Source organism: Geospiza fortis, unplaced genomic scaffold (genome assembly GCF_000277835.1).
Source record: "Geospiza fortis unplaced genomic scaffold, GeoFor_1.0 scaffold53, whole genome shotgun sequence".
In the NCBI taxonomy this organism is placed as follows: Eukaryota; Metazoa; Chordata; class Aves; order Passeriformes; family Thraupidae; genus Geospiza; species Geospiza fortis.
The window spans coordinates 11383338-11397786 of record NW_005054305.1 but is presented as its reverse complement, the minus strand read 5'-3'; the positions used below and the strand labels follow the sequence as shown (position 1 = coordinate 11397786).

Genomic DNA, 14449 nt, shown 5'->3' with positions numbered 1-14449 from the left:
GGACTCCCCCCCCACCCAAGCTGGTTGGAGAAGCCATGCCCACACCTGCCTGCTTCCCTTCACTGACAGCACTGGCACTGTGGAACCGGATTGACTTAGCCCAGTCAAAGGGATTCCACCCTGGAGGTGAGCTGTCCAGGGTGAGGGGCTGCAGGGGCCATTCAGGGACCCCTGCTTGTTCCAGCTTCTCCCACTGCAGTCCAGACCAGAGCTGGGAATCGCCCAGCCCCAGTAGTTTTGTTCATTTTCTGTGATTCTTGGTGGCAACTGTGAACTTCTCTCACGTGTCACCTTTATACTAAAATAACTTTAAAAAATGTTGCCTCTGTGGTAAACCCAGAAGAAATAGGCCACCATGTTTATAAGACAGAAAAAGGCTCAGTCCATCTGAATTTCAATGTGCATCTTGTTTCCTGTACTTCAATCCTTAAACCAGGAAATTCCTTAATTTTACTCTGTTCCCTCTTTTAAACTAGTACCCAGTTCTTTTTGAAAACTTATCTCCCCTAATTTATCGCCAGTAACTTTCACTTATGAAAGTGTGGTGCCACCACCTAGACCTCTGTGATGGCATTTCACAAACAACTCACTTGGCACCTCCAAGGGACCTGTTACACTCTTTATGCTTGTAATTCTCAGTATAACAAAACCAAATAATACTTTCTTAATTCTTAAGAAAAACACTGTTAGAAAATCTCTCCTAAACATCTAGTAGTAGTAAATGTTCAGAAGCTTTTCTGAGTCTTTTCAACAGGGCCCCAGTGATTTTAATAGCTCTGTACTTCCAGGTGTTTTTCCAGGTGAACAGAGGTAAAGACCTCAATAAATAGGTTTGGTTGTGGGTTCTTTAGTGGTGGGTGGTTTTATTTTTCCCTTTGGTTGTTGTTCTCTTTTTGTTAACAGAGTGGCCTTGCAGTACCATTGCCAATTGCCTCCACTGGGAGCCAGTGCATGCAGCACAGTTTTAAATAACCTGACAAACACAACTAGCCTTAAGACTTTCAGGCATCTCTTAAAAAACCCCACCACCAAACCTGAAAGGACAACAGTAAAACCCCCACTGGTTTTCCAGAGCAGTATTAAAGAGAGTTGATTAATGCTTGGAACCATGACATGGGTTTGACTATGTTGCTTCTGTTTTGTACATAAAGAAAAGCACTCAGTCAGTGGAAGAGAAGTGCAGTAATTATTGCAATTCCTGGCTCCTGAAGGTAGGTTGCATCCCCTCTGCCGGGCCACAATGCAAGCCTCAAGTCTTCCAAAATGACATGTCTCCCTTTGCTCCCACAGCCTCCAGCCATGCACAAATCATTTTGGGAAGCTCCAGAAAACACATACTGAGTTTCTTCAGCACCCTCAATACCAAATAGCTCCATAACAAATTGTATTTTGTTTCATTATTCTTTAAGATTTCCTTTATCTTGTATTAACGTTACACTTTGTCTTCCTTCCCAGGACAATTTGCTTTTGTAACTGATGGCATTTCTCACTGCAGACAAATCCATTCACCTAGAAATGCCACTAGACTAGACTTGTTCTCTGTAATCAGTGACACCACAGCAAGTTTCTGTTGCATTACAAACCTTTGCCTATCATCTGCGCAGAAAACTCTTCCCAGCAGATATGACTCTGCAGATGCAATGCAAACACAAACATAGGTCCCTCTGAAAAGATCTTTTCCTAGGTCTTAATTGAAATGTTACTAATACTCATTTTGCAAGATTGCCTGTTGATACTAGGTAAATTAAAAGAACAATGGAGCACACTGAATTTATTTAAACAGCATTAGCTCTTCCCAGGTGAAAAGGATGTAAAACAAAAGGATGTAAAAAACAAAGGGTGCAAAACAAAGCACAAAGATTACTGTCTGAAAGTGTAACGACGAGGTGACTTAGGATGGCATTATGGAGACAAGAAACCAAAAATTTTGGTAATAAATGGAAGAGGACAGATAATGTTAGGATATCTTACCAAGAGTTTCAATACTGGGTACAACAGAGAAGAAGGAACCAACAAAAGATGTGAAGCCAGATGATATGATCAAAGCCACAGGCTCTGGGAAACGCTTTTTCAAGCAATATTCAGAACTGATGTAAGTGGGACAAGGCTGCTTTCATACAGGCTAGAAAAGTGACACCAGAGTACTTCAGTAGTAGGATAAGACACACGGGTGGCAGATTTCATAGCATGGGCAGATAGAGAAGACTGCATCTCACACATGTGGCAACAGGATTTTCCTAGTACACTACATCCTAGTATACTAGGGAAATCTTCAATATATGGGCTTTCCCTGCTTGTGAGGGCCTTGGAAGAAATAAAATAGGGGTAGCAAGGACTGGTCAGTTTTTATTCCACCACTATGGCATGTGGTAATGACTGCTTTTGATTACATCTCCATTTTTCGTTATTATTATTATTCTTATAAAAGATTAACATGTTTAAGACAGGAAGAAAAAATTTCTGATTCAAGAGGATTGCAGAATTTTTACCTTATGGAGAAATTATGAAAGTGGTTTAAGTGCTGCTTTGTTTGGAAAGATCATCACAAAGGTCCTTAAGGCAAAAGGCTCTCAGCAGACTAACTTGACAGAAATTGCACTTCCTACACAAGGTAAGTGACCTTTATTGACAAGAAATATTGGGACACTTCAGGGGTTTAAAAGGCTCTGAAAGCAAATTAAAGATTTTAACTGGGCAGAGGACAATTTAGAAGGGAGATTAATGCTAACCCTGTTTTCATGCACTTAAAAGTTATACAAAGCCACATCTATACAGAAATAAAAGTTTTAATCTAACTATATCAAAGGCAACACAAGCATTCAAAATTTGTAGACTATTTAAGGACTTCAGTTTCAAGGGAGAGTACATTTAAAGAAGTACAAATCACCTCAGGTGACAGCTTATGTGAAATAAAGAAATCCCCCTGGATTCCAAAACCAAGCTAAAATCATGCTAGATACAATAGGGACTGAAACAAAATTACACTTAGTATGGTTTTTCTCTTTGAGAAGGAAAAATGCAATTACTTTTTTTGAGGCTGTATCAGTTCTGCATTAGTAACTGGGCCATCTGACTTCTCCCAAAAGTGTAAAAAATTGAAATAAACCAGTAAAAATTGAAATGAACTAGTCAAAATTGACCTCATCCACCTGCTTCCTAGTCTTAGCTACTTATTTTCTAAATGCAATAAACAATTTTATTTTGAAGACAAAACTCAAATGGAGTCCCCAAAGGCATCACCATAGCTGGGTTTCTCTGCTCTTTACAAAAACATTCAGAGCTTCCAAATTTTTCCATAGCAGGGCAAGGGCACTGATGCAGTAGCGCAAGGTACAGAGCCATGTTTTGATTGGTACCCCTGGATGAAGGACACCAAACATTGCAACAATCTCAAGAAATCCCACCACTGTCACAGTGCTCTACACAAAAGCCCCTGGTGCAAGTCTAGCTTGGTGGAACTTGCAGTTGTTTCACCACCACTGGGCTTGGTGTGACAGAACCCTCAAACTGGCAGGCTTCAGGAAGAAACATCCTAAAACCAGAGCTCATCCGGCACCTTCACACTTAATGGAAACTCCTTTCCAGCTGTGAGGAAAAGCAGGAAAGTCACCCCCTGGTACATGCTGAAGGCACTATTCCTAATCCCATTTTGAAGGTCTGATACCAAGCTCCTAAAGAAAACCCAGTAAACTCCAAGCAAACCTTTCCTCAGGGAACGCCATGGAAATGTTCCAAGTAGCTGAACAGGAACTTTTGACAACTCCTTTGTCTCTTCCCTGTGGAGTTTGGAAGGGCAGAGCCATGCAAGAAGGCAATGGTCACACTGCTGACAGCCTGTGCCTGCTCACTGCTGGCAGCCTCTGACTTGCAGGACAGCTTCCATCACAGGCAGCTTCAGCCCCACTTTTACTGAAGAATGTCACATCACACATCTGAACATTTCCAGATATATCATGAAAAGGAAATGAAAAGCAAGTTCCACACTTTAAAATATGAACAGGACTTTTTCTTGCTTCAGGTGGCCTAACAGTCCTTGAAAATGAAAATCACAGCAAACATGAGCACTACAGATTTGGGAAGAAAAGGGGCTGGAGACAGAGAGAGTAAAGGATGATCAAAAACACACAGGCAAGGAGGTAAAGAAAAGCAGGGGAGGGGAGACTGGAGCTGTCAGTGCAAACCCATTCATTCTTCCTGCATGTTTGTGATACCTGATAAGATAACTTCACTAGCAGTGGATACCTCTAAATGATTTTCAAAAGACAACAGCACTGACCAAAGGAAGTAATCCATTCAAGTGTAAAAGGCATAACTGCTAAACTAAAATGAATGGTACAGTTCATAAAGATTGAAAGGTTTATCAAATTAATTTTTGAAAATTCAACAGCAAAAAAAGAGTTCCAAACTTTCTAGTAGCTGTGATTGAAGCTGGTGGTTAAACATGGAGCTAAGCAAGCTCTTAGTACCAGTCTGGTTTTCTTTCATCTTCAAAATAGATTTTATTATTACTGTTGTTATTTTTGCAAGTGCATTTCTAAGAAGTTATTTCAAGACCTATGAACAAGCAGGAAAAACTAAACCCCACACCACATTTTACCACAGGGAGTCAGAAGAGAGAACTTGGCATTGCCATTTACTTAAACAAAAATCCAAATGCTTATGGGGAAAAAGATAATGTTTTTTTCAACTTTATATATAAAATCTCAAGTCTGAATGCTTTGTCATCTATCTTGGACAAGATATAAACAAATAAAATCTCTTCAACCCCAAACAACATAATGGCCATCATTTAAAGAAGGTGGGGTGAAAAGGAGAAAGAAAATGCATTAATACTGTAAGGCAAGATTCACAGCTTTGAAGGGACATGATGAAGAACTGTGCAAGTGTCTCCTTTTCACCACAAGGTATCCAATTCATGCTACAAAGGATGCTCTCAGACAGCTTCTTCCATCACTACCCCCCAGGATCACCTCTATGCCAAGAGACTAAATGTAATTTTAGCAGCCTTGTCCAGCTTCCCAGTTTTCAAGAACACCATAAGACACCCAGACACAGCTGTGGGCTGCAGAAATAGGTCTGAATACCAGGAAAGCCATAATTATGTACATGTAGGACTCTAAAAAGTGAAAAAATCCAAAGTATTGTGTACTCTATATAGACACAAAGTCAGGCCAATTTTTATGTGTTTGCTGCTTAATTTGGAGCTACCTTTTTGAGAAAGAGGAGTCCAGCTGAGGGTGAACCTCCCTCTTCTGACCCAGAGCCTTTTGCTCTCTGCTTTCTCTCCAGATCTCCTCCTGAATGATTTGTGCCCACTTACACTCAATGTGCACCAGAACAAAGATGCAATTATGTATAAGTAGTGCCCAAGAGAAATCCTCTAATAAAAATAAAGCTTTCTTTAAAGCAATTTTATCCAGCATTTTTTTACTATACAGATGTAGCATATATATGGGGAAGGGAATAAAACCTTCAATGACTGCATAAAGCATGTGTGAAATGACATTAGATTATTTTATATATATATATATATACAAACATTCTACTCCTCCCTTTTCCATCTCTGATATTCTCCAGCTTGTCCAAGTATGTTTCACTGGAGACAGAAATAGGTAGATGTATGCATACCTATACATGTGTACACTCATACCTAGGGTATACACAGCTATAAAATGTTATACTATTTGGATTGCAGAATTAACATATTAAAAAAAAAAACAACTTGCCTAGAGTTTCAAGGCCTGCTTGGTCTGCTGTTTGGAGACTTCTAGTAAGAGAATCTCAGAACAGCTGAGGCTGGAAGGCACCTGTGGAACCTGTCTAGTTTAAGCCCTTGTTGACAACAGGGCCACCTGGAACAGGCTGCCCAGTGAGGCAAAGTGGAAATTTTCCAGGGTAGAAATCCATTTTGGTTTAGGTGAAATGTACAATTTTGAGTTGAGTCTGTGGTTAGAAACCATAGCTATTCAGCCTGACTGCAGAACCTAGGCTCAGCAAAGTTGCTTCAGTGAAGGACAGAGATAAGGAGGGGGAGACAGAAGGTGATAGAGAGAGACAGAGACTGCTGTGAGAGCAAGTCAACCTGACCTAGGAACTCTTTCTGATAAAGAAGAACTAGCGGCAAATGTCACGTGAAATTTGTAAAAATGAGTATGTATGAACCTGTTGTGAAATTGTATGCATATGTATTTGAGAAGGGGATAAAAAGGGACCTGAAGTTCCCAGAGGTACGCACACCTTTTAAGGAGAGCAATCTCCGCATGCGTCCGACGCTGTAATAATAAACATACCGGCTTTACAACTTTCACAAAGTTGTGGAGTTTTTGGCTATATCTATGCAAAACACCAGGACCACATCTCAGATGGGTTCTGAAAATCTCCAAGGGTGAAGACTTCACCACCTCTTCAGGTAACCTCTGCCAGCTTTTGACCATCCTCAGAGTATAAAATTGTTTGCTTACAAACAAAAATTCCATTTAAATGGAATTGCCTGTATTTCAGTTTGTGCCTGTTGCTTGCCTGTTGCTTCTGGTCCTGTCATGGGAAACCACTGAGAAGGCTCCATGTTCTTTACTCCCCCAATCAGGTATTGATATACACTGAAAATTCCATAATTCATTTTAGTGAAAATCAGGGGAAATTAAAAAAAAAGCACTATGTAAGATCCTAAGGATCTTAATGCTTCCAGGACTACTTTCCACAGAAGTAAGAGTAGTTATAAAAAATCAATGGTAATTCAACACCAGATGGATTTAGTATCTGTAATGTTTTCTAAGAATGGATGTGTTTTAAGAGTTAGTTATAGACATGCTTTTGTTGCAAATTTAGGCTTCAGAGTTGTAAATTTAGGCTTCAGTACTTCATGCTGAAATGAAATATGAAAGTATAAGTTGTTTTGTGGCATAAGGAAAGAGAAAATACTTGCAAAATCTGTCTCTCTAGGGAGCTCAAACTCAGAGTTGATAGTAAAAAAGCATCCCAGTTTTTCTACACATACCATAGTTCTCATCAAGTCACACTACAGATGAAGAACCCAAATCCTGCATACTTTAGCACAGGATAGGAGCATCATCTGCTTGGGTGTTTTTCTGTGAGGATTTAATGAAAGCAGTCTGAAAAACCTCCTCCCAGTGGACAGCCTGTGGCAGGATCCTTTAGGCACCCAGTGTGGCAAACATGCCAAGTGCCAGCAAAAGAAGAAGAGCAAAATAAATGTGACTTTAAGGCAGTTAAGTACCCACACATCTTGGAGCCCTGCAGGCACAGTGAAGCTGTCAAAATTCAGGTCAGTAATGTGCCACAACTGTCTGAGACACCTTTGAAGAGCAGGAGGAGCAGAAGCAGCTCCTTGGGTCAAGCTCTTACAGAAACAGCTGGTGTGAGGTACCTGCATGAAGGCATGACAAGAAAGGAGCCCTGTTTGCAGAAAGTGGTCAGCAAAGCTCATAAATCACTCGAGAAAGGCCTGATCTAGAGATGACAGGAAGATGAACAGAGATGCTTGCTTTCAGTAAAGAGGTAACTGGCTGAGAGAAAAAAAGCAGATATGTCAGATTTGAAAAGGTCAGGGGCACAATTTGTATTTGTCAGAATGAGCTTTCCAACCAGGAGCCAAGGACATCTTGCTCCAACAAATAAATACATAACAACTAAAAAAAATCAAGGCTCTTTGGTAAGAGAACTTACATTCTTCACCTGTGTGCCGTCCTTGGGCACCTCTGCAGAAGTGATATTTTTGGATATTGTTGTGGTTTAACTCCAGTCAGCAACCTCTTTCTCATTCTCCCAACCAGCAGGATCAGGGAGAGAATAGGAAGGCTAAAACCTAGAAAACTCATGAGTTAAGGACAGTTAAATAGGGAAAACAAACCAAGGAATTACTTTGCTGCTTCCCATGGGCAGGCAGGTGTTCAGCCAACTCCTGGGAGAGCAGGGCTCCATCACATGTAACAGTGACTTGGGAAGACAAACACACCATCACTCCAAACATCCACCCTTCCTCCTTCTTCCCCCAGCTTTATATACTGAACATGATGCCATAAGGTCTGGAATATCCCTTTGGTCAGCTGGGGTCACCTGTCCTGGCTGTGTCTCCTCCCCCCCTCCCAAGCATCCCCAGCCCCCTCACCAGCATGGCAGCAAAAAAGGCAGGAGAGGCCTTGGCTCTGTGCAAGCCCTGCTCAGTGATAACCAAAACATCTCTGTGTTATCAGCTCTGTGTTCAGCACAAATCCAAAACACAGCCCCATACCAGCCACTGGGAAGAAATTCAACAACCCCAGCAGAAAGCAGCACAGATATTCACCTCCCAAAAAGCAGGAGGTGGCTGCAAAGATGTCAAAGAGCCCAAGGTTGAATGACAGGTAAAAACTGAAGTGCAGAAAGAGGGATCGGAGAAAGTGGGAAAAAGAGAAGAGTAGATTTAAATGGGAAAATGGAGCAGACAAATTTAGAAAGGTGTTGGCAGCAAACAGAGAACTGTGGCGAAGAGAAACAAGAAGCAGCAAAACACTGGAGGGTAATGATAGCATCATATCAGAGGTCCTCTTCTGTGGCACCCTCCATGGTATCTATGTTTCACAGAAAAGTTACAGCAATTGCACAACTCCTACCAGACTTTACCCAGTCCCTGGAGAGCTAGGGGCCAAAACAGCAACCTCTGGACTCCACAATATGGTAAAGGAAAATCGGGGACACCACATGGCACAGAAACATGGATTACAGTAGGGCTGATGTAACAGTAATGGAAGAGGAGGGGATATAATTTATCACATCCCTCATACACCTTCTGACTAGACTGCTGTTGTAATGTCACAGTAGAAATACAAAGCTGCACACTCATTTCCAGATGACTGCAATGCCCAAAATATCCAATGACAATTATGACATTGAGACAGAAGGAAATCATCCTTACCCTGGGAAGTTTGTACTGTATAGACAGGAATAGTTACACTGGTCTTATATTTTTCACTCTTTGTAAAGACATTTGCAGTCATAGTTTATAATCCTAAAGCACAGACTGTTCAGTCTACCTTGCAACTCCACAGTTTGTGGTCACATAATAGATAATTCATCTTTATTGTCTCCATTTCTCCCTTCCACTCTAGCCTTTTTCTGCCTAGATTATCCAGGAAGGAAACATTTTGGCATAGACACTGTATCATATTGTGCTTTTGTATTATAGGCCAACACACCACATTGTATTAACATCTCTCCTTCAGTAACATTATAAACAAAACCAGACCTTAAAAAAACCCACTTATATCCATGGACTCTAGAGGACCCAAAATAAATGAAAGAGCCAGATGGTAACAAACTTGTGAAAATGTGCATATCTAGGTATTCACATTTCTCTCCAGTTAAACAGCACCAATAACATGTACAAGTCTTTTCACACATTGCATCACTTTCTTACAGCATTGTTTTTATAGACTTCCTAATCAGGAAGTAGAATAGCCTTTGGTTAATCTACCAACTTTCATAATACTAAGCTCTCTTTAAAAAAGAGAAAGAATTTAATGGCCTTCTTTGCCATTCATTGGGATTTTTCTATTACACACATTCAGGAAAGTATGGATGATACAGTAAGATTATTTTACAATGCCCAACAGATAAGCAGCCAAATATGTAGACGGCCATAGGATCATCATCAATGTATAAATATTGTTTCAACGAATAAACCAATATACTACAGAAATATGCATCAGCTACACAACAGGGCACAAACCCAAGTAACATCTGTTATGGAACAGACAATTAATGTTTAAAATTGACATATATACAAAGTGAGGATTGGGTTTGGAAGCCCCAGGTGCTTCATGGAAAGATGCAGTAAATATTTGTGTCTACAGGTGGCCAAAGTACATCCATGAAAGATAAGTGAAACTAAGACAGGAATCTCATTACCAGGATTATCTAGACAATAGCATCCAGGATTACTATTTGCTGGCTGTATTCTGCATTTAATCCATCAAGTCACACTTAATACTGCAGGTAATACATTTAAGAACAATTTAAATTAATCACAACAGGAGATTAAGTGTAAAAAAAATTAATATCCATTTTGCTTTTAATTCACCATACCATTGTGAGAACTGCAAAAAAGAGCCACTTTCACTTCCTGCTCTATAAAACACAATTCTACTCTTAATATTGCAAATGTCTGACACACAGCTGCCCAAAGCTAGACATATTTCATTCACTCAGTTTCTAAATCCACATGGTTGGTCCCCAGGGTAACTTGTGCTAGGCAAAGAGCCCTGCAGGAGGGGAAGGCAGGGCAGGACAGACATTCCCTGCCACCAGCTCTCCTGTGCCCAGTCCCAGGGCACGGGAGGACTCATGTCCCTGAACTGGAGCAACAGCTGTCTGCATACAAGGAACATTTTGGAGCCCATTAAACAGTGCTGCTGCATCAGTGTGGGAAGAGTGTCACAACAATAAGGCCATCCCAAGCTGATGCACCGAGAAGACACATCCTGCATCTTCACCCAGCCCAACAGTCTTCAGATTTGAAGAATGAAATGATCTTCACTCAACAAAATACAGAAAACAGGCTATTGATTTCCTGTGAGCTCTCAAAGTGTTATAATAAGCATTTATAGATGGGCTATTGAATGTCTCGACCATTTAAGCAGACAGTCATTTCATCAGCAAAGTAATAACTGGAGTTGGCTCCAAAAACAGAGGAAAAGCAAAAAATGGAGCTTTAGGGCACAATGTCACTTTTCTTATTCTAATACAAACCTTTATGCATATATCACTGGCTGCTACTCGACTTAAAAACTGTAAGGCATGTAAGTACAAATCCTGCAAAATAAACACTGTAGTAATACTTTAAATCCTTACGACTTTTTCTGGAGTATCTCTTTCATTGCTAGCAGAGTACAAAAAAAATGCATTAACCTTAAGTATCATCTTTCCCCTTTAGACTTGGTAAGGGTTTAAGTAATGCAAAATTCACTTATATGCACAGCAGTACAGGGACATAATATCTTAAAAGGGAAGAGCTAGTGCAGCACTGTTTATATAGCCACTCAGTTTACTGCATATATCCCATCTCCAGCCAGCAGCCAAATCTGGTACTTCTAACATTACTCTTCCAAGAGTATTTCTATTGGATTATTATGACAATACTAGTATGAGATTGAAAGTGTTTTCTACACAAACATATGTTAGAGTTATATGGTAGAAGATATATATGTATTTATACCTGTTTACCTGCATATATAAATTAAACACTTGAGATCTTGATTTTCACAATGTACTTTTGTGTCTTAACCACACATCTGTATACACACATACATACTGTATTCCTGTTGGGAAAAAAAATGTTTCCTTTTCACATAACAAGGGACTTCGAGTTTTAACTGCAGGCAACGCATCAGAAATGAGAACAGCTCACAGAGGCACACAACTAACATGCAATGCATACATCTCCTAACAAAAGAGTAATTAAAAACTTTTACATCAAGAAAATCCCTTACAAAGCTTGAATACAAAATCTCATTGATAATAATCTGAAGTGTGTTAAATTTCCTGGAGCAATACACTGGTTATAGTTAAAATATGCTTATAGCAACAAGGATGTCAACTTTTTAGAGAGCAATCACAAACTGTTGCTTCTATTTGTTTTCTTAGTTTATCAAGAAGAAAAATGGGGTTGTTACAAAATGAAGCAATAACAAAGTAGCATATTCCTGGCTGTTAAGCTATTGCAAAGCTAAATCACAAGGTCACCAGTTCTAGTTTCACTTCTGTCACGTTTTCTTGTGACGCTTGCATAGATCATCACAGCTCTTTCTGGAGGCAAAATAGCTGAATAGCTGCTGGTGCATCACTTCAGTTCCAATGGGTTGTGATATTACCTGTATCCACCCCCAAAAATACAATAACTTTTACAGCGTTTTTCCAGACATACTTTATGCTGATTACAAACGAGAATAGCCTAATACATGGAGCAGAAAACATCAGCCTCTCCTCTCTCAGAAACCCACTCGTCTGGATATGGTAAACATGTGATTCAGATGAGGATATTTACCTTCTACATTTCATTATTACTAACAATGATTTCAGTTACTCCTTCATGGGATGCTGTTGCAAAGGTTATAAAAACATAGATAAATTACTTAAGGTGATCCTCTGTTAAAAAAAGGCAGAAGCCATAAATCAGCTTAGAGCATCTTTAAAACACTTTTGGTTGGTAACTTGGGGCAATGAGGGAATATGGAACAGCTCAAGAATAACATGCCTTCACATCCTGAGTCCTCCCTGTCCAGGTTTGACTGTCACAATGCAAAAATGCGATTTTTCAAGTCTGCCTAAAGGAAAACAACTTCAAAACCAGCTCCTGGAATATGAAAAAACAGCTTGCTCTTGACTAAAATAGATACCAAGTTACCTGTTTTAGTCAACAGCAAAACTTCAGCTATTATGTACCAGCTGTAATTATACCTCCCAAATACTCTTCTGTCTGAATAAACAATCACAAATAATAAAGAATGTGTTTTTGCTGTACCCACTGCCATATAAAGTTGGCAACTGAATAAATGCTCACATTTGAGGGTTTCTACTCAGAAGGTAACAGTTTCACACCACGTACTTTAAAAGGGAACAACCTAAATTACACTTTGGTTTATACAGCAGAAAAAACCTCTTCAAGGATAAGTGCAGACGGAAGAATGAAGACTAATACCAAAATAGCTCCTGTTCCTAACACCTTTCTGATCCTGGCTGAGACAATCTACTCGTACCTCGGACGCATGGTGGCAGCCAGCCAGCCAGATGACTGGTGACTTAATATACAAGTTCATGTGGGCTCTGGAGTTTGACACAGACAAGGGCATTAACTCTGAAGTCTCACCAGTCAGCCTTAATATTCAAAACTCATCAAATGAGTCATGCCTACATTATGAGACTTTTTTTAATACTTTTTGCTTGCTTTCTTTTGTTCTGAATAGCTTTCACTGTAGAATATTTTCATTAAATATGCATGCTTTTTATAGGAAAAGTTGTGATCAATTGATGCGTAGGTCAAGTATGAAAAAACTTAAATGAGTATGACGCTATGATAAATACTGTAATAGTCTCAGAATCACAGATTAAAAGATTGGCATATATATATCTTGTTTCTTTCTACTGCTGAAGGCAGTTCTCACAATAAACAAGGCTATGGGCCAAAATCCAGCCTTTGAGAACAATAAATACGTACAAAATACATGTATGTGCAAGCAAAGGATATATTGAAATCTACCAGGCTGAATAGCTTCAGTTTCATTTTGAAAGCCACTTAAAATAAAAGCCAGTAGATGAAACAAAGAATCCACCCAAACATGAAGGCTCCAGCATCTTTGTTGAAAGAACAATAGCATAATACTCCTCATCCCTCTACCTTGTTGCAAGAGAACCATCAAGATAGTTATTGCTGTGATCATATTAAAGAATACTTTACAAAATTATTCTTTAAACTGATAAATATTTACAGATTTATCTTCATATGCTAATAGTTATAAATGCTCTAATTCAATTCCTCGGCAGAAAACATTCCACTAAAAGAAATATTTCTATTAGCATAACAAAAGGCAACCAGTAAAATCACTGTCATGCACAGGCTCAAAATTTCAGATGAAAGCAATATTCTCATAGAAATATGCTCTATTTTTGAACTGAACCCACTCCAATGATATGTTTTGCAATCTGACGGTTCTCCCACCGGAGTATACATGACATTAACGAAAGCAAGATCAAATTAAACAGATGACATGATTAACAGTATTCATTTCATGCATGACTGTTTTACCGGAGAGATAAAGACCTGAAAGTAATTACCACCAAGTAAAACTCCTTCACTGACCTCTCCACTCCCAGGCTAGCAGTCCTTAAGTACTGACGCTTTGCAACAAAGACCAGTGCCTTTCATCTGTGGGCTTTCTTTTACGCTACAAGCTGAGCACCTCTCCCGTTGCATGCACGCAGTACCTCTCTGTATCTATGTCTGTAATGCAGCATAAAGATTACTGGGGAAACCTATCAAACCGGCAGGCAGCAACCCCGGCCGCCAATAAGCGGGAGGCACATGCAGAATCCAGCACATGCTCGCTGAGGCTCGCAGGCTGGCACCGCTGCTGAGCAGGCTGCTAATCTAATTATAGCCCTTCGCCGAGCACAGCGCTGCCGAGGGAGCGCAGGGCTGCCCGGGGAGCGCAGGGCTGCCGAGGCACCCGCGGAACCACGGCCCGGCCGAGCACACCTTGCAGCCCGCAGCATCACCGTCTGCGACTGCTGCTTGTCTGGGTGCGTCACCATCAAATCCCTGGCTGGGGTTTTGCGGTGGTGTTGTTGTTTTGCTGGGTGATTCACCTATGAGGGGGTTTGTCTCCATCTCTGAAAAGCAGGATCTGTTTAGGTGTGCCCTTTGAGAAGCTCACCACTTGCAGTTTGCTAGGTCTGC

The 14449-nt window shown here is 40.2% G+C and overlaps 1 protein-coding gene across 2 annotated transcripts in view; it reads right to left on the bottom strand.

The window, feature by feature from the left end:
• FAM110B (family with sequence similarity 110 member B) overlaps nucleotides 1-14449 on the bottom strand; it is an 83961-nt gene that overhangs the window by 48350 nt on the left and 21162 nt on the right. Inside the window, exon 1 of one of the 2 annotated variants that reach the window (XM_031066597.1) lies at nucleotides 13853-13986. The exons of the other annotated variant lie outside the window; for it this stretch is intronic. The gene's annotated coding sequence lies outside the window, so the exon portion shown is untranslated. Of the gene's footprint in view, nucleotides 1-13852; nucleotides 13987-14449 lie in introns of those variants that run through there. 2 annotated transcript variants of the gene reach the window in all.